At 39.4% G+C, this 20602-nt stretch overlaps 1 protein-coding gene across 1 annotated transcript in view; it reads left to right on the forward strand.

Annotated features, from left to right (window-relative positions):
- The first annotated feature begins 17039 nt into the window (after positions 1–17039).
- The window catches only part of NLGN4X (neuroligin 4 X-linked), a 170205-nt gene continuing 166642 nt past the window's right edge, over positions 17040–20602 (forward strand). The window contains exon 1 of the mRNA XM_069003916.1: positions 17040–17307. The gene's annotated coding sequence lies outside the window, so the exon portion shown is untranslated. The remainder of the gene's footprint in view (positions 17308–20602) is intronic.

The raw sequence follows: 20602 nt of genomic DNA on the forward strand, positions 1-20602 counted from the left end.
CTAAGATGAATGCACCATCTTGATGCAAAGTTATTTTCTGTTCATAGAGATGTAGCTAGTAAATGTTTCCTTCCACTCATCTCTTATGCTGATATACATTCCTTTCGCTCAACACGTCATTCTACACTCTTCTGTCTTTAAAGAAAATTATATCTGTTCACATTTAATTATATTCTTGTAATAGAAGCCAAACTTTAAAAGAAATTGAAAGTTCCTTTGAGGTAGTTTTAACTTCTTCAAACTGTAACATCTCCTTTGCCCTCCCATGGAGCTTCAAAACTGCATCAAAAAATATTAATATACTCTTTAGTAATTCAACCCTTACTCAGGTGCACATTATCACACTTTCCTTTTTGATCTGTGTTTTGCTGATTATTTACTGTATTCAGCTATCATATTTATGCATTCATTTATAATTTAGAAGAAAACATATGTAGGGTATTATGTGCCCTCATAAATCTATTGAGGAAATACGTACCATATAAAAAAAGCAGTATCTTGTACTGACAATCCTCAGTCTTCCATTACAGCCAAGAATATTTACTATGTTATTAAGACCTGCAATGCAATTCTAACTGACATAAGAGTAATGCTGTTAATATATCTAGAGGATATCATAACAGGAACTTCATCTGCAGGGTGTGAAAGCTTTTCCACATGTGTAATAGATACAGCTATACTAATTTCATCATTGGCTTTGGATATTTGACTTTAACTGTGTAAGAATAGGGACTTGTCCAGGTGTTTTATGCAACTGCGGGGTTTTGTGCTAGAGACAATAAAGTTTATCTTGCTGTCTTGTCTAACCTGCTCTCTTAAATTCCAGACAAATTCTAGTGTCATTTTCCACATGAAATATATTTTACACCCAGCAGCATGTGGAATTTAAATTATATTTAGGCTTCCACTCAGTGCATTTATAAGATTTTGGATGTCTCTATGATGACCAAAAAAGAGATACTGCACCATACTTGTTCATAACTATCATTGCTACAATTTTCATGTACTTAACTCTTGTTCTGAGTTTGCAGAGAATCCTTCCAGACTGAGATCAAGTCTGACTGATGCTTCACCATGCAGTGTGAAAGTATGGAAATGTGATCTCTTTTAAGAGACTTTTAGAGATTTAGCAATATTTTTAGTTAAATTTTTCTTTGTGGTGCCTTCTAATTTCTGTTTCTAGCATATATATTCATTAGTGTAACATCATGAAATTTTTACCGAAGGGAAGTTTCAGAAACTAATTGCAAGGTTGTTTTAACAGCTTCTGCTGGTTACACAACTCTGATTCTGCTAAATTAGGAGAAGATTGTATGTCCTGCTAATAATGCATCTCCAACCAGCTCTTTCCACATAGATTGGACCACCAGTCGCACACTCTGGCTGTGACAGAGTAAGGCATGAGGAGAAATTTAGTGGGGCACATTGCATGTCTTACAGGATTCTACAATGTATTTCAAAGGTTTCTGAAGTCATACTCTGAAATCCTTCTAAAACTTTCTGAAAACAATTTCATTTTCCTCCTCATTTAAACATAACCATGAACAGAGGTTTCATGTACTTAAGAAAATATGCAGTATTGTACAACTGGGATGACAAGTTTTTGAATCCCTGAAATTCCATACTAGGTATGAAATATATTTTCAGAATTGAAGACTAATAGACATCACGTAGCAAATTAGTATTCAAAATAAAAATAAAATTAAAACTGAAAGAAAAATACTGCCCTTGCTATTATTACTCCTTGTTATCAATGGTAAACATATACCCACTCTTTGGGGTGAAATTATTATAACTCTTAGACTCTTGCTCTTTTCAGTCAATAAACATTAATTGGTTTTTTGTCTGGCTGATTTTCTGCATCCATTTCTTATACTAACTGAGTAATGAAATTAATTGACACAGACACAACTCTAAAATTCAGAATAGTTAGATTATCTCAGATTCAAAAATTGAAACAAAATTGGGTGCAATTCTGAGTTTGTTTATATGCCCACACATACTCTTGCATGTCTATAATATGTATATAATTGCTTTTAAATATATGGCAATATCTCAAAAAAAAAAAAACCTTCAAAATATTATTTTCCTTCGAATTTCCTACCTTAATATAACTATTAGATCTTTTCTTCATATGAGAAAGAACAATCAGAACAGCAACCATGAGTGTCCATCGTATTACTGATACATAAAATATATAAACAAGTCTATGTGTGTATGTGTATATGCATGCATATTTGTCCATACTTTTGCTTATTAAACTCAATAATAGATAAAACATCTTTAGGGGCAGAATCTGCTTGTTTTTAAGATAGCATCCTAAGGACCTCATTGGTCTGGGAGCTCCTTGTCATAATGTAATAAAACTAGGCTCAGTTTTGTTCCAAATAATGTTTGCCTTTATTTTTCACACTATTCTATTCATTATTTTGAGGGCTGGGCAATATCAAGCCAGCCTGTGCTGAAGAAATGTGACCAAGAGAGAATCCTTTGCTCTAAAGAGCTAGCTTATAACGCAATGACTCACAAACTTAGTATTTATTTCAGGGGCATGACCTTAAAGAAGTCATTTGACTTCACAAAGATGTTTCTGTGTACTTAAATTGATGTGTCATGATGGACGATTCCCACTGACTCAAGGCTGCTGGCAAATTTAGGTTGATATTTCTGAACTGGGAATCAGAAACATGCTATGAATTCTCTAGTCCATTTGGCTAATTGAAAAGTCAGCATTTTATCTTCTGATACAGCTGTAAAACAGAGAAAATGGAAACTGTCCTGTGTTTGCTTTTAATTTCTGCACATTCTAAACACTAGCAATGTCCTATACACTCTGTGTAATTGGGAAGTATTCCAGTAAATGAGATTTTTTCATCAGTGAAAAACATCTATATTTGTCAAACAACTTTTGAAAGCTTCTAAGTGTTATGAATAGAAATGTAAATATTTCAGAGGATTTTATTTTAATATAGTGTAAATATTTCTTCATACGCATTCAGTTATATACCTATATTATGATGCTGAATGATCATGCACAAAGACTGCAACATTTTAACTTTGCAAACAAATATAATACATCCCTCTGATAATGAGGAAGCGACAAAAATGGTATTTTATTTTTTCTCAGTGTTTTAGTGGCATGCACTGTGCTTTCATCTGAAATGCTGGGGTACTACACAGACTGAAATCCTCAATATCTACTCATCTAAAAAGGTCATTCATATTTGCTTCAAGACTAAGATTCAATGATGAAATATATTTATTGGTTAAATCTGGACTCCAGGAGCATTTAGAGAAGGACATCACAAAATTTCCCATGGGTATATCTTGGTAATGAAAGCCTGCAGTATTGCAAATGTATGTTGAATATGGTAACAGTTGAACCTTTCTTTATAACTTTCTTAATTTTAAGTATGATGGCCATTTAGCAGACACCCATCACCAAAATTTAAGAAAGGAAAAAAAAGAACCACCACAGTATGTTGCTACAGAAGAAGTCAGCTAAAAACCAGCACTTTATAATTTTAGTTATTTAATTTGTGACAATAATTAGCCACAACAGGATCTACTGAATGGATCTGACCAATCTTCTTTTTGTATTTCTTTGTCAATACTCTTTCTCAGCTTTTGGAAACTTCTGAGAAAGGAAGAGAGCTGAAAATTGCAAGACTAAACTTGCTTTGCCTGAGCAATAATTATTCAATTACCTTAGACTGATCAGGTGAAATGAAAGACCTATTGATAGTTTCAGTATTACCAAATCCCTATCATAAATATCAGTTGATTATCATTGCTTTTAATTTTTATAAAATGAGTGATTCCCATATTGAAAGATTCTTCAAAGGGTTTGAAATATGCTGGTGGGAATAATTTATTATATCCAGAATGAATGATAGTATCATAGATACTAATTTGTATATTCTTGTCTTTTTTTTTTTTTTTTGAGTGCAAAGAACTATTATATTTTTCAGAGTCATAACAAAAGAACAAGTGACAATATTTGAAGTGCTATAATTATTCATGACTTAGGAGGAAGAAAGCCTTCTTTCTCAGTCCATGTTCACAGGCCTGCAAAAGCATGCACTGTTAAATGATCAAATGTTCCAGTCATACTTAGGAAACAATTTAATGTGTGCTAAAGTCAAAGGGAATCTTTCCACTACTCTTTGCATTAGCTTGCTGGATCATAGAGTTTTTAGGATAGGGATTGTCTTTTCATTAGGTATAGACCATACAAAGCAAATATGACCTCAATTTTGGCTACTTAGTACAGATACTTTTATCATAGAAAATAGTAGCAGGTTTTCAATCCAGTGTGTGACCTATGTGAGGAAAAAGAAAATATATAGCAATCCCTTAAAATATCTCCATTTTTTCTTCCTCTTTTCAGTGCTAGGTGAAACCTCAATCTGTTTTTCATTAACTTGCCCTTGATTCTGACTTTAATAGTGCCAATATCAGTTTAACAGATAATCCTGCATGATTTTATCTGACACTGTAACATTCTTGTTTCTTTGCTAATTGATCCCCATTGGTTATTTTCTAACAAAGGTTTGAATGAAACACATTAGGATAAATGTCAAATACTGAAAGGCAGTTCAAATAAAAGTATTTTGCAATACTTCAGACTTGTAATTAATCCATAGGATTCCTATAGATTGGAGTTTGTTTATTGACTAGCATCAAATATTTACTGTAAGGTGTATTTTTTCTTTTTTTTCCATACTCAGAAGAAGTATAACTTATCAAAAGAATATGCCTTTTTTCTGGAAGTCTGAATATTTTTAGGTCAATTGATTCACATCTATTGCTTACTGTGTGTTATTAGGTTAGTCAGCTACTGACAAATGTAGCACAGACTCTAAATAAGATTATTTTTATATCACTATTTACAAATCTGAGTTCTCAGCTGGGATTAGAGTGATTAGAAAGCACAAACCATTAAAAAAAATCATGAAGATGTGTTAGTTTGTGGCAAACCAGCAAATCTGTTATCATCTTCAGTTATTTTGTCTGTGTTTAGAACAGAAAAGTTGCCTATGGCTGAAATTACTCAGTAGAGGCAAACAGTAGACACACATGGCACATCCATACCAAGTACAATATTCAACATATAAATTAGATTTTGAGTGCTGGCTGGATCTGGCTGGCCTCTAGCACAGCCTTTGGTTTTATGTCATCTGCCCTGACAAACACAAATGCCCAAGGAGCTGCTCTGCTAGAAAGGAACACTGAGTGCCCACTGCTCAAGCCCCTTCCACCTCTGACATATCCTTACGATGTCTGGTGTTGGCAAAAAGTCAATGATTGCGTGCTTCAAAATACTCTTGCCTGAAGATATCATTCGATTCCCTTATATTGCCAGAGTGAAGAAGGCTGTGTTTGTGAGGTGCAAAGCCTGGAATGAGTCAAAACGTTTTTGTGATAAGAATGTAATGCTCCTGCAGCAAATCAAGTCAGGTCCAAAGGGATCCATAAATGGGAGTTTTTGCCTTATTCATTCACAGCACAATGTATACAGATAAACTGCTGTAAATTGTTGTTAAAAAAAAGTTGCCGCTTTTAACAAAGAATGCTAGCCTTGGTTAACAGAAAAGAAACAGCCTTGGTTAACAGAAAACTGAGGAGCAGATGTGCTACCTGTTCTGTTAACCTTGCTATGATATGGCAACACCTCAGAGAGTGGCAGGATGTGTAATAATCTCCTGAATAATCAGATATTTCAAGCCAGAACACTTAGCAATTACCTTCTGAATAGACCTTGAGAGCTGCTAGCATTGTTCAAACGTATCAGCTTCTACCTGAAAACCTGATTCCTCCAAATCAAACTTGCAAGTGCAAACTTCTAAAAAAAAGTTTCTGTGACCTTATCAAGTCACATGTCACTTCATGTAACCTTGGGTCTTCAACTTGGTTGCTTTATTTTTTTTATTACTCCTATAGATGCCTAAAACCCCAGCTATGCTAACTTCACTCTGCACATTAAGTAGGACTAACAAAGTAGTCCACTGAGAGCTAAGTCATATCGCTCTTTGTAGTTCTCTCAAATTATTTGATGATAATACCAATTTCTAACATAGAGTATCAATACAGAATTGCCATAGTCACTGTGATCTCCCAAACTGCAAAGGTCAACCCATGTGAAGGCAACAGCGGTAACAGTGTCAATGCTAGCTGTTGTTTTACGTTTCAAGGAATCCAAGTTTAAGAAATTATTTATGTAAGTTATCGTCTCTATATATATATTGCTATCCAAAATAGCAGGAGAAAAGCTTTTTTAAAGTTTTAAACCAACAATTATTCAAAATGTGTAGGAAAATCCATGCACACTCTGTTAACATTTGCCACAATGCAGCATTTCTTTCCCACCATGCTAGCTTAACTGACTTAGTTGATGTAAAGAGGAAAACTGATTTTTCCACTTTTGGTGCTGGTGAATGAACTTTCAAAGGTGCAAAATGTTTTATGAGTTATGAAAAAAAGTGATAGAAATCCACCACTACCTTTGTGCTCTCTTGATCACTGAGTGATCAAGGGCTGCTAAGAGACAGGTGCTTTGTCCCTCCAACAGATAGTGGGGTGGTTGAGAACCAGGGCTTGTGAACATGAGGCTCTCCTATCTCCTGTCTGTAGAGGGTTGCTCTTACTCAGTCTTCCTGGCCAGGTGGCCTGTAGCAGACTCCCACTGTAATGTCACCTGTCCCTGCCCTTCCTTTAAACCTCACCCAGGAGGTCTCAGTCAGCTCCTCATCCATCCCGAGGCCCAGCCCCATGAACTCCAGGTGGTCACTGACAGAGGGGGTGATGCATCCTCCTTTGTGTCCCCTCCCTGTCCTTTCTAAAGAGGCCACTTCCAACACTTTAGTCATTGGAGCTATCCCACAACATTTCCATAATGCCGATAAGATTGAAGCCCTGCAGGTGGGGGCACATCTCTAACTCCCCTTTTTTATTCCCCATGGCTGCTTATGTTTGCATAGAGTCATTTAAGGTGGGCTCCCAGAGAACCTCACTCACTGGCTGGAGTGGCTGGAATTCCTTTGTGCTGCTATATAAGACAAAGAAACCAGTGAACCTCCACTTTTCATTACTAGGCATGAATACAGCACAGTTTTAAGTCAAAGCAAGTGACAGAGCCATAAAACTACTGCAACATACGGTTAAATAACTGTGCCTAGTTACATTTATTACATATAGGTATATTAGTTTTAAACATGTATCAAGATGGTGTCCAAAGATGGCAATCAGAACTAAGACCTGAGTGGAGATCAGGGAGAAATTATCTCTACCAGAGAGGTTATATTCTAAATATCATACAAGAAGATAAAGATTGAAAAGGATATGGCCTATAAATAAATGAACGTGATGATGACTAACACAGTTTTATTTTTTAATTATGTTTGTTGTAGCTGCTTTTCTCTAGATAACTCATTCTGAGGAATTATCTTACATACTTGCTGAAAATAATTAGCAGAAAAGATATCCACAGCAGATGAAGCTTTGAAAGCTTTTGATAGATCCTGTCTAGGTCAGTGGAATATTTTGCCAATGAGTACTGTGATAGCACTAATGGAGGTCCACCTGAGCTCCTACTGATGGTAATACTACCAGCAGACACACTAATAAATTATAGTGGGCACAGCAGCAGCAGCAGCAAACACTCCAGAAAATCCTTAAAGTGAATTTCCTTTAATGGCTGGGAAGACAAATGGCTCACAATTTATCACTGGATTTCTCCTCTTTCAGAAACTTGCCAATAAACTTCCTGTTCTCAGCTCAAGATTTGGCAATGTCTTGGACATAATAAATTTAACCCATTCAATAGCTTTGATATGCTTATTTATGTCAATTATTTGTTCGAACTCTTCTTCTTCAGTCAAGCAGTCCTATGTCTTTTCACATCTGAAATTAAGATAACTTATTTTTATAAATGGCTTACAAATTGAAGTAGTGTTTCTGAGGAAGTTACTCAGAAGTGTTTGCCTGTACTGTAAGTAGCTAAATTCATGAGGTACTTCCCATTTAGATTTAGGAGTTTCTCTCTGGTCTTTCCAGACTGACTCTGCATGAACAGCTTGTACGTGACGCTTCCAAAACTCAGCCAGAATCCCAGAAAATTAACTGTGGGCACACAAACAAATGTTACCAAATTTCTGTGGCTTAATGACCCACCTCACATTGTCTGAGCTCGTGTGCTCTGTTAGCACTCCAATTTTCTTTTACTTAGCAAATAGTAGCAACAGACACAGTTTGAGACATTATTCCCATACCGAGTTGTTTGCTCTTTTTCTGCTGCTGAAGACCATCCTTGGCAGTCAGTGTGGCAGAATAAATATTCCTTTTCTACTACAGGTTAGTTTAAACTTCTATTCACTGCTCATTTAGTCTAGTCTGTTGCCTTATGCTAAGTGGTTAACACAAATGCAAACTTTTCTTCTGCTAATTTAATTTCAGGGAATTATGATCTCTGTCAGAGGTATGGCACTAAAGCTGGAGTTAGTTTCACTAGTGCTTGTCTGTAAATGCCTTTAGCTCTTTCAATTACAAAGTAAAACACTTAAAATCTGTGTGAATGAAATTGCCCCAATTTTGGGATGGGCTAACAATGATGAATAGCTGGCTCAGCTGACAGGCAGAACCTGACAGTGTTCTCACAGCTTGGGGATCTCACACTCTGGTCTGGTAAGTGGCCTGCTACTTGAAGCATTTCAAAGAATTTTTATGTGTAACCATATCTTCTTATAAAAACACTGTCAGAGACATTAATGCTTCCAGAATTGCCTGGTCACTATGTAATAGATCTTTTGCTAAAGCATTCAGTGAGAGAAGTTGTGAGACTTGGAATCAATGCCTTCATCAGTCTGTGGATTTTCAAAAATATATTCTCAATAGACTACAATACAATAGATGCTAGTTTGGGTAGAAAGCACTCTCCACACTCCAGCTGAAACTGTACTCTGGGTAGAAAAAAAACTAGGATAATTTTGCCTAGGAAAAGCATGAACAATATAATCCAGTGAGAAAAGCATTTGGAAATAGATATCACTATCTACTACTGAGTTTGCCTTTTATGCAATTATTTTGCAAAGAGGAAAATAGTTCCAACACTTCTGATCTTCTAATTGTCTTTTGTTGTAGTCCAAAAGTCGAGATTTTCTAACAGCTTCTAAGAATGATTTTTTCAGAAAACTTACTTGCTGTTTGAAGCTTGCAGCTATGGTGTTCTTTTGAAGTCCACAGGTCTATGAGCAACGTCTTACAGACCACCAGTCGTCAAAGGAATTACTTGCAGAGCTATTATATTTGATTTTGAACATCCAGATCCTTAACATTGTGGCTGTAGATTAAAACTTAGTTGTTGAAGAGAGCTGACTTGTGAGTGAATGTGAGCTGTGACATATGCCTTAGGTATTTAGACACTGCATTTCATTTCTTCCTGCTTTAATTTAATGATATTTCTGCTCTCCTGCCTGTGCTATTCAAGTGAAGTTAAAGATCCATATATATGCTGGTAAACTGTTATATGGTGTTAGGTATATGATTTTCTGTAATCCTTAAATTTTACTATAAATAATTCTTTCTAATATTAAGAACTCATCAGTTTGCATTGCACTTTAAAACGGAAAAAGTTGCACTCAGGTTGTAAGGATTTACTCCAAGGTACTTTGTGCCCATTTCTAATCTAAAAGACAATAGAAGCAGGGATGGGTTACTAGCCTCTGGTTAGAATAATCCTTCGTATCAATGGAAGTTACCACATTTGTCAAGACCAAATCAAGATTTCCATGTGTACGTAGGGCAAACTGCACTTTCTGTGTTTCTGTAAATGGTACATGAAATTGTCTGAAAAGGATTAATCTGAATCAAAATCTGACCATACAAACCACTAAAAATGGAAGGATTATATAGCACAGTGAATAATTAGATTTACTATTGAATGTTTTTGTCTGTTTGCCTGAGGTAGGAGCTTTTTTACTGCTATTAATCATATTAACTACCATAGCACTCAAGGAGCCTGATTACACTATACCGGTACAATGCCTAATTCAGAAGATACATGGGTTCATCCTGCAGAGGTACAGACCTAAATGGCAATAGGGATGTAGACTGTGAATGTGCAGAGGGATTTTCTTGACTCACTACAGCTATAAATATCACCTCAGGCCTTGTGCTGTGTTGATTAGATGTTGTGGTTTCTGCAAGAACTGCATGGGTACAGCAAGGTTTCAGCTGTCCAGAATATACTACACAGAAGTTCACTGTATATCCTCTTTGCTTATATCCAAACATGTAAAATGAAAATAACCACTAAATTTATCTCACAATTAACTTATCTTTTTCTGAATGGTATTTTGAAGAATAAAGATGCTACACCATAGAAATACTGGTATTGTAGTATTGTTCGAGATTGATCAGAAGTTTGACTTCTTAATCAGGTCTAGCTTCAGATGAAAGCAAGAACCTTGTTTTGAGTAATCATCAATGGAAAGAGAGGGTATGCAAAAACAGGAGTCCATTTCCAGTTCAGAAAAGCACATTGTTAACTTAGGGAGGACCTTCACAAAACAAGTATTAGCCTTTTTAATTATTACTCACTTTTTCTTCTGGAAAAAATCAGCAATGGTTAAGCATGTAATATCTTAGTAAGGATCTCAATGAAAACATTGAATAATTTCAGGAAAAGTTTAGAATTGCCATCTCTAGTGAAAAAATCAATGACAACTGAACAGTTCTCTATAGATGTTAGGAAACATTCTTGTGACTCGATCTCTTTACAGAATATCTGTGTTAAAACTGAGAACATAGATCACACTTTAAGATGAGAGTTGCTTTTTTGTAAGTCAAGAAAAAAATAATTGAAATCATGATTAGTAACCAGGAACGTGAGTTCTCAGCTCACATAAAGGCCAAGATCAAATGTGCTCCTTTTAAAAATAAAAATGAGAGTTTGGAGTAAAATACTGTATTAATGTGACTCCAGTGACAATTCCATACCCTATTCCAGAGTTTACGCTTTTAAAAGGATATTGATAAACAGTGAAGATTGAGAACATCCTTACAAGGATGAATCATAGTCTGGAAAGCCTGCTTTGAAGTAAGAGACTAACAAAACAGAACCTAATTACCTCAACAATAAGAAGGTTAGAAGGTTGACTAATCATGATCTGTAAAGTATGTAAGTTGAAAGAAGTTAATACTAAAAGGTTCTTTAATAGAAAAAGCCAAAGTGAAGTTCAGTATTTTGAAACTACAAGCCAGGAATATGACTTTGACAGTAATTAAGTACTGATCAAATTTAATCAGATACTGTAGAATCTGCACAATGAGAAATATTTACCTTAAAAAATAACCAAACCACCTATACACTTTAGCTCAACAGGTTCAACAGTAAGTAAAAGGCTTCATGAAAAACAAAGCAGTAACAACAAAAAAAAAATCAAACCAAACTGATGAAGCACTTGGACCAAATGATGAGATGTGCCTCAGTAGGTAATTTTAATGGTATTTTCTAGCTTTGTCCTTACTCAAGGAGGACCAGAGCCCATCAACTGCTTCCACTTTTCCAGAATTGAAATATTGTCTCTGTTAAAGTCAATGTCTATACCTGTCTCATGCAGTTTAAGGTTGCATCTCAGAAGCTTTTTAGTACAAATTCTTGTATTTTGCTCTCTAAAAAACCCTTAAATACATGAAGTGATCTTAAAGTGCTATTTTCTATGTCTGCAATATTTTTAGTTCAAACCTTTGTCAGAAGGAGAAAGTGACATTAAAAGTTTTAGTAAAAAAACTGCAAGGCGAATGCAATTAGAATGTAACTGAAAAGGCATGTATCATGACAAATACCATATCTCTGGGAAATTCGAGTGAGTATTAGTTCCCACAGTACACTACTCTGAAATTATCTCATTGGCCATGCAGGTTGGACTCTAAAGTGTATTTTTGATTTATCTGGCATGTAGCAAAGTCAGCAGTGCAGTAAGCATTTAATTTTACTAATAAGGAAAGATTTTGAATTTGAAAATATAGATGTGATTTTTCTGTGCTGTAATTTTGTTACTCCATGTAATTTTCTGTGAAAATAGTTATCAATCAAGTTTCTCCTTCATGAGCAAACCAGAAGATACATAGCAAACAAATTTCTTTCTTGAAATTTAATAAGCAGCATTTTGGGGTTACTCAACTAGGAGACATTTACTGTTTTTCCCAAATTTGAATTTTCTGCATGTTCATTGCAAAATAATCTCTGGATTTTTCTTGTTTACTTGGTGGACCTGGTGAACTCATTCTATTTGCTTTTAATTTGTTTTATGTTCTGCAGTTTGACATTAATTTCTTTTGCAGTTCTCATTTACTTGGAGTCTTACAAAGGACTATGTCTGCTGTGTGTTATCACCCTTGTACCCAGAAAGCAAACTCACCCAGTGACCTGAGTATGGGGCTCATTCTGGATTTTGGTCTAGTGAAGATGAGCCTTTTGCACCACAAAGCTGGTGAAACATACCATTACAACTGCATAAAGTGTATTAGGGTCATACTGGCTCATCCTTGCATCAAAAGAAATCTAAGTCCATTGACATTATGAAAACTGGATTAAGAAGACCAAGCAGGAAACAGGGAGGGGGAAAGGAGTCAATTTCTGTTCATGCAATTGTAGAAAGCCCCTCTTGCCATCCATTAAGTTAGTATTTTCACACACAGAATCAGCAAGATTGAAATAGACCTTCAAGATCATCTTCACAGAATCATGCAACACTTTGAGCTGGAAGGGACCCACAAGGATCATTGATTCCCACTATCAGGTGAATGCCCTGTGCAGGGATTGAGCCCCCCAAATTTGGCATTATTATCAACCATGTCTGACTAACCAACTGAGCCAATCTCAGGGCTGTCCAGTCCCACCATCAACCCAGCACCACCACAATCCTCCCTAAATCATATCCCCAAGTGCCACATCCAGACGCCTCTTGAACCCTTCTAGAGATGGTGACTCCACCACCTCCCTGGGCAACTTATTCCAATGCCCAACTACTCTTTTAGTAATTTTTTTTTTCTAATATCTAATCTGAACCTTCCCTGGTACAACTTAGGGCCATTCCTCTCATCCTTTCCCTTGAGATACGGCAGAAGAGACCAACCCTCACCTCACTACAATCTCCTTTCAGGTAGTTGTAGAGAGCAATGAGGTCTTCCCTGACCCTCCTCCTCTCCAGACTAAATACCCCCATCTCCCTCAGTCACTCCTCATGGGACATGTTTCCTAGACCCTTTACCAGCTTTGTCGCCCTTTGGTGGACATACTCCACCACCTCAGTGACCTTTTTGAGGTGAGCGGCCCAAAACTGAACACAGGATTCAAGGTGTGGACTCACTAGTGCCAAGTACAGGAGGACAATCAATCCCTAGTACTGCTGGCCATACTCTGAACAATTCTCAATACACTCTTCTACAAGGCTGTAGCACTGCTTGGAGCTATTGTAACCCAAGGGTAAGACCTGGCACTTTGCCTTTTTGAACATCATACAACTGGTCTTGGGCCATCAACGCAGCCTGTCCAGATTCCTCTGCAGAGCCTTCCTACCCTCAAGAAGATCAACACTCCCACCTAACTTGGTGTCACCTGTGAACTTACTGAGGATGCATTTGATCCCATTGTCCAAATCATTGTTTAAGATATTAAACAGGTCTGGCCCAGATTATGAGCCCTGGGGAACACCACTAGTGACCAGCTGCCAGCTGCATTTAGTTCCATTTAGTTAATTTTGAATACAAATTATTTGGAATGAATAAAAAAACCAAAGAAACAAAATTGAGATGCTCCCCTCCACCTCCCATCCCCTCTCCTTCCCTTCCCTGTCTTTTTGCTCTCCTCTTTTTTTCTTTTCCTCCTGTCCCCTCCCCTCCTCTTCTCTTCCCTCCCCTCTCCCCCCCCCCCCCACTTCCCATTGCCCTTCCCTTTGCCCTTCCCCATTATACTTGCTTGCTACTAACTCAAGCAGTAGTATGAAACACACTTTATCTGATTTAGAAATTAACTCATGGAAATTTTACATTCATTGAACATGGGAGACCAAATTATGCCTCAGTTTGACTGACACATAAAGAGGTTGCATTAGATGGAACTCAGGAGAGTTTGGCCTGTCCTCAGACTGTCATGTACTGTGATTTCTTCAGATTTCACAAGCATCGTGGTTTAACTCCATTCAGCAACTAAGCCCCATGCAGTTCCATGCAGCCATTCCCACACTCCCCGCTTAGGATGGGGGGAGAGAATCATAAAGATGAAAGTGAGAAACTCATGACTTGACGTAAAGACAGTTTAACAGGTAAAGTAAAAGCTGCACATGTAAGCAAAGCAAACAAGAAATTCACTCACCACTTCTCATGGGCAGACAGGTGTTCAGTCAGGAAAGCCAGGCTTTATCAGGCATAGTGGTGACTTTGGAAGACAAACACCATCACTCTTATTGTCCTACTCTTCCTTCTTCTTCCCCCAGATTTATAAGCTGAGCATGATGCCATATGGTGTGCAAAATCCATTTGGTCAGTTGGGATCAGCTGTCCTGGCTCTGTCCTGTCTCAAGTCCTTGTGTACCCCCTGCCTGCTCCCTGGTGGGTTGGGATAAGGAGCAGAAAAGGGCTTCATACTGCGCAAGTGCTGCTCAGCAATAACTAAAACATCCCTTGTTATCAACATTGTTTCCAGCACAAAACTAAACCATAGCCCCATACTAGCTACTATGAATAAAATTAACCCTATCCCAGACAAAACCAGCAAAACAAGTAAAGTTGGGTTGATACTAGAGTACAATGAAACCTTGTAAGAAGTGATGGTGTTGTATAGCAAATTGCATTCTTCTCTCTGAATGATTGCTCCTGGACTCCTGCTTGGAGTTATAAATATGCAGTGGATTGCTGTAGATAAGACACAGATTCCAATTGTACATTTAGTTTTCTGAATGTTGTAAGAGGAGAAAAGTACATTCTGCTGTTCTGACCAAATGCCTTTTGCTTACTTACTTTGATTACAGATTTGCGTACAGTCTATGGAAAGTTTAGTTTTATTGCTGTGTTTGAGAATATTTAAGTCATAGCTGCAAACATTAATTGCAAACATTACAGATGATCCTTTGGTAACCTGTAGGAAATTGCCTCCTCCTAGTACAACACAGGTGGAAGATCATTATTCAGATTAACTAGCACATACTTTAATATCCTCCAAATTTATCTTATAAAAAGCATGACATATTCATCAAAATAAAGACTGTCCTGCAAAATTTGGGACAGATGGCAGTGCAAGATGACATCTTTTCTAAATGTGTCAAAATATTCACTCAGTCAAGCAATACGATTGGTTGCACATTGTGGGTGCATTATTAAAATAACAAAAGCAGTAAAATTCACTTGCATGAACACCTGCTGCTAGAGTGGCTTAATATAAGTAAGCCAAAACATATAATTAAGTAATATAAATATAATTTCTTCTCTGACAAATAAGTTAACAGTGTAATGTGGCTACTGCAATTCTTAAAACATTTTAAGTCAGTGAATTATACCTGTATTTAGATTTACAATATTTAAAACCAAAACATACCTTCCTAAGTGACACTTAAGGAAGTATCCTTCATAACATATAACAAAATACTTTATAAGAACAGACACACAACAGGCCTACTGTTGTCTGCTAGATGATTAGATCAGATAGTATATATTCCTGTACCACTTGAAACAGGAGAGCATAGAAGTGATTGATAAACTCAATATCACAGACAATTCAGATTTGAGAATACAAAGCACTATGTGCTCTCTACTGAGGATCTGACATGGGGGCAGAAACAAAGGGTCTAGAAAAGAAGAGCTACAGTTTTTGGGTGGTTTTTTTTGGTTTTTTTTTTTGGAATTGAAAATCTCAACTCAGTTTAATACAACTCTTGTGGCAGGAAGTCTCATAAAGGTATGAATACGATTTTTTTTTCAAGTTATGGAAAGATCTTCAAGACCCCGTTATCTTGTTCTCTGCTTTGTTCTCAGAGAACTCAGGCAATTCTCACCTGTTCTCAATGCAGGGTCTTGCACTCAGGACAGTGATAAGTGCTATTATTAAACTGATCAAATGAACATGCTGTGCAGTGAAACAAGGTGTATCTGTGGAGGCCTGACCACATATGTGCTAAACCACCCTCAGTCTGATACTATACACAGGAGTGAACCACAGACCCTGTGTTGCAGCACTTGGCAATAACCACAGGACCCCCAGTTGACCATCACTTGGTTAGCTTAGTGGCTAGCTAGGTAAAATATGAACATCAAATGACTGGTCTCCTTATGAAAAAAATAGGAAATCTGTTTAAAATGATTGAGGCACGGGGCAAATGCCTGATTTGCTGTTTTTTTTAATGGGAGGATGGGGAACGGGAACAAAATGCTTTATTGTTTGGTGTGCAATTATGCTGTCAGCTCCATGAAAACGCAGATGGGTGAATATGGGAACAACAGGCTGGTACTGTAGAAACTACTGCTGTAAAGGGTTAACAAAGACTGCACTTGCTGTACATGACCACGGAGCAGAGAGATCGGCAGTGTGAATTGTGTGATCCTCCCGAACGCGCACACACACACACACACACACACAGGGACACCTTCACTCCTCCGTGTGCTCAGTGCCCACCTGTCCAGCCCCCCGGTGCCCGGCCCGGCTCCGCCGGCTCCGCTTCGCGCGGGGATGCGCCGCTCCTTCGCGGGGGGCTGTGGATGGAGATGCGGTTTCTGTAGCGCTGGGCTGGCTGCGGGGAGCCATTGGCTGGCGGCTTTGTGAATTTCATTCAGTTTGGTCCAATAGCGGGAGGAGAGCGCCTGGTACAGCCTGGACCTCTCCCCCCCTTCTCTCCCCCTCCACCCCCCCCCCCCCCCCCATCTCCCTCTCTCTCCCAGCTCGCCTTGCCTTGCAGATCAGTCTCTCCGCGGCTCGGTCTTTCTGCATAGGCAATCACAGCTCTTACTTGCAGACTCAACTCTCCCTCTCGCACTGATTGCAATGAATTTTCTGCCTGAATGTAGGTCGCTTACAACCGAGAACACGAGTTTCCTTCAAATCCAGTGTTGTTGTCTTTCTTCTTGTTATTTTTAATTTTTCCCCCCTTTCGTGGTCGTTGCATTCCTTTGGAGAAGCCAATCGCATTGGATTCCAAAAAGGAGAGCAGGAACCGTATGTGAATAATCCTGGCTGCATGATAGCCCGAGAGGATTTCCCGAAAGATTCTGGCTGTGTAAAAAAGATCCCTATGCTTCTGCAGCTATCCCAGTTTTAAGGTAGGAGTACCGGATTTGTAGTTTGAGCGTTCATTTTAATTTTTTTTTTCTGTTGCTTTTTCTATTCCCCCCCCCCCTTTTTTTTTTTTCTCGGCGAGGGTGGGGGAAGAGAGGGAGAGGTGTTGCAGTTGGTACTCTGGCAAAGGGCGAGCAGTTTGCTGCAGTCGTCTGTGCTTTTACTTTTCACATCCTGATAGCGATACTTTCTTGCTGACATTTCCACCATCATACGCGGTCTTGTTGTCACATATGCATATTTATGCAAATTTATTTCTTTTTTACCCACTTCGGTCTCGTTCCTAATATCCCCCTTGCACCATAATTTATTTGGAGGCATTTTGCTGCAATCAGCTATTTGGAAAGGCTCTGAGGTTCTGTGTGAGATGTTTACAAAGTAGCTCTGCCTTACAGGGAAATAAACAGAAGAGTGTGGAGGAGAGGAGGGAAAAATATCTGCAGTACAGGCAGAGAGAGAAAGAGCGGAGCCACAGTTTCTTGCAAGCGCGGAGAAGGGCAGGAGCGGTACCTCATGCTCTGTGTGTGCGCCTGTGGTTTTCAGGGAAACACAAAACCAACACGTAGGGTTTTGGTTAACCACTTTACTTGCCACCACCACAGCCACGAAAAAGCAAAAAGGGACAGGGACGGGGACGGGCGGGGAGGACAAGGGAGGTGGCTGCTCAGAGGAAATCTTGGCTCTTCTTGGATTAAGCGGTTCACCTGCTTTCGCTTAAGCTATTCCGTGGTGGGTTTTCTTTCTTGCCCCCCCCCCCCCCTTGGTTTGTTTTTTTTTTTTTTTTCTTTTTCTTTTCTCCTTCTCCTTTCTTCTTTTTCTTTCTTTATTTCCTTTCCGGGCACGGGTAAAATGCCCGCTTTTGTGATGGGCATGGGCTTCCGCACGTGATGGAGCGGGGACTGGCACTGGGGAGAGCCAGCGTGCGCGGACGAGGGGCGGGGGGAAAAGAAAAGGAGAAAATAAAAGAAAAGCACCACCGCCGCTCACCCCCCCCCCCCCCCCCCACTCCTCCCCAGCTCGGCAGTAAATCGGCTTCTCTGCAAAGCTGGGGCGGGGGCGGGCGAGGCGGGGGCTGGCGGCGTGGGGCGCCTCCGCGGCAGCCGCGCTTTGCCCCTTCGCCGCGGGAGAGGCCGTCGGCAGCCCCGCAGCGCCCCGGGGAGCGGGGGCGGCCCCGCCGCAGCCGCCCTGACGGACACATCTCGCGGGCGAGCAGGGTCGGGGCGGGCAGGGCGCGCTCCGCGCAGCCGCTGCGGAAGGGTGCGGGACACGGGCAGCGGGAGTGGGTCGGGGCGGGTGTCCCGCCGTCGTGCCTGGAGCGGGGCTAAGAATAGATGGCGTCGCGGCCGGGAAACTTGGCCAGTTTGAGCGCCCGGCGTGGGGGGAGAGAAGTTTGCGGGGGACGCGGCGGCAGAGGCGGGGCGCGGCCGCCAGGTGGCGCTGCGGGCCCTTCCAGCCGCCGCCCCCCGCGCCGCAGCGCCGCGCGCCCGCCGCGGGGCCGTCCCGCGCCCGCCGCGGGAGAGCCGATCCGAGCGGGAAGTTCGGGCGCACGCCGGGATTGGGCTGGCGGCGACAGCGACGAGGGGCGGAGTGGAGCCTGAGAACTCCTCCAGCGGCAGAGCCGCGTGTGAAGGAGCCCCGGCGCCCCGGCCGGGCGGTGAGCCAGGAGGGACGGCGGCACCTGAGCTGTGGTTCAGGGTGCCGGTGCTCGGCTGTCCGTCTGCAGCCTCCGTGCAGCTACTACCTGCCCTAGGGATGGCTGAAACGCACGGCCAAGTTCGGATGTTTTGTATTTAGAGAGAAACCAACACCACCACAAAAATCCAAAATACGCCCCCCTCACCCCCCTTCAAAACACCCATTTAGCCATGTTTGATCAGTGTTGAAAGCAAACACTGATAACATTTTAGTCTGGTTTTAAGTTAATACCGTTAAGGACATACATGCATGTGTTTAGATTATTAGAATTCAAAGCTTAATTGGAGGAATTTGTAATCAGTTACACCAAAATGTAAATCCCTGCTATTCTCTTCCCAAAATAGAAATACAACTGCTGATGCGGAGATCTCATGTATTAAAGGGTAATATTTTGTCCCATATCATATGGGACAAAATTTAAGTTTTTATTAGATGTATAAATTCTCAGTTAGCACTAAAGAAATAAACTATGTGTCACCTTAAGAAGCAATTATTTTCACTAGTTTTAGTTCCTAGATAAGAGCACTGCTTTGCTTTGTAAAAGCAAACTGATTTCATGTGTCAAATGAACTCTGCATTTTATTTTCATTTTACTTACAAAATACTTTATCTATTAATATCTGTGAGACTTCTGTATAGGCAGCCCTTATACAGATGTGGATTAAGGCAGGAAAGTCCAAATATTTTTTGCTTATACTGATGAATACAGGGTTGCATGCATTGTCTTATGAATCATATTCCAGTGAATCATTAAGGTTTGAGAACCATGAAAACATGTCATGCAGTTCCTGGTTACTCAAAACATCAATCTCTATGGTGGCATATAGTTTTGTCAGAATAATAGAAAAATAAACTTAATTTGGACATAATTTTTATAACTGTGAAGTTATTAGTCCTTTGTATATAAATACAGCTGTTATTACTCTGTCTGTCTCTTCTCTATTCATATGCCAGTGTATGGTATAGATCCAAATTTTTATTGGTGGCTTGTGTCCAAGTACCACCTATTAAGTTGTACCAAATACTAAAACAGAAATTCAGTTTGACATCCAAAACATCTTGGTACTCAAGAGGACCAAGCTAATTCAGAGCTAATTTGAATTCTTTTTTTAAAAAAAATGTCATTGAATGTAATGGCTCTTAGTTTTGGTCTCTAGTGGAATACATTCATATAGATAAGAAAATACATTTTCTTCTGCATTTCTAGAGGGAGTGATTACTCGCCCACTATTGTTTTAAAATGCAGCGCTGTATCACAAACATGTGGACTGTAAATTCAGAAATTCCCAAAGCGTTTTTCTTGATCAGCAAAGCACAGTGATCAGTATCATTTCTTTTAAAGACATCATAATATGAGCAAACAAGAGCCTCATAGCGTGAACAGAACAGGCCAACTGGATTAAATTAGGAGAAGTGATAAAACTGGTGGTTTGCTTGAGACACCATGCTAGCCTATATGTTTTGTAGTCTTCCAAATACTTTTTCTTTAGCTGATCCCATGTTCTTGGGCAGATCATTCACCTGAAAATTTTACATTTGATAAAAATGTCTATCCTAATAGCATCCTTCAGCTGGAGACCTGTC

The sequence above is a fragment of the Aphelocoma coerulescens genome, chromosome 1 (assembly GCF_041296385.1).
Source record: "Aphelocoma coerulescens isolate FSJ_1873_10779 chromosome 1, UR_Acoe_1.0, whole genome shotgun sequence".
Taxonomy (NCBI): Eukaryota; Metazoa; Chordata; class Aves; order Passeriformes; family Corvidae; genus Aphelocoma; species Aphelocoma coerulescens.